The sequence below is a fragment of the Diaphorina citri genome, unplaced genomic scaffold (assembly GCF_000475195.1).
Source record: "Diaphorina citri unplaced genomic scaffold, Diaci psyllid genome assembly version 1.1 scaffold62804, whole genome shotgun sequence".
Lineage (NCBI taxonomy): Eukaryota > Metazoa > Arthropoda > Insecta > Hemiptera > Psyllidae > Diaphorina > Diaphorina citri.
Window position 1 is genome coordinate 1 of NW_007440071.1, and position 419 is coordinate 419.

At 48.2% G+C, this 419-nt stretch overlaps 2 non-coding genes across 2 annotated transcripts; both read left to right on the top strand.

The window, feature by feature from the left end:
• The first annotated feature begins 187 nt into the window (after window positions 1–187).
• Trnaa-ugc lies at window positions 188–259 on the top strand. Its single transcript has one exon. It is a non-coding gene; the product is annotated as a tRNA-Ala (tRNA).
• Window positions 260–276: 17 nt separating this feature from the next.
• Window positions 277–348, top strand: Trnaa-ugc. The gene has a single exon. It is a non-coding gene; the product is annotated as a tRNA-Ala (tRNA).
• The last annotated feature ends 71 nt before the right edge of the window (window positions 349–419 follow it).

Genomic DNA, 419 nt, shown 5'->3' on the forward strand with positions numbered 1-419 from the left:
AAATTGTGAGATAACGGTGCTGGTACAAATTATGGAACAAAGTGGGTTTGAAAGTACAAAATAAGTACTAAATGATGGCCTTTGGTACAAATTCCCAGCAAAAGTTGTGGTGCTAACTTCACGCACCTACTTTCTATAGGATATGTAAGGTAAATGTGTACTTCGGATCATTTTTATCACAGAGTCAGCTCCCATGGCATAGTGGTCACTGCGCTCGCCTTGCACGCGGGAGACCCGGGTTCGATTCCCGGTGGGGTCAAGAAATTTGTATTGTCAGCTCCCATGGCATAGTGGTCACTGCGCTCGCCTTGCACGCGGGAGACCCGGGTTCGATTCCCGGTGGGGTCAAGAAATTTGTATGATGCAAATTATTGATTCCGTGACTGGCTGTTGCGGGGCCCACTCAGCCTCGTGAGGAA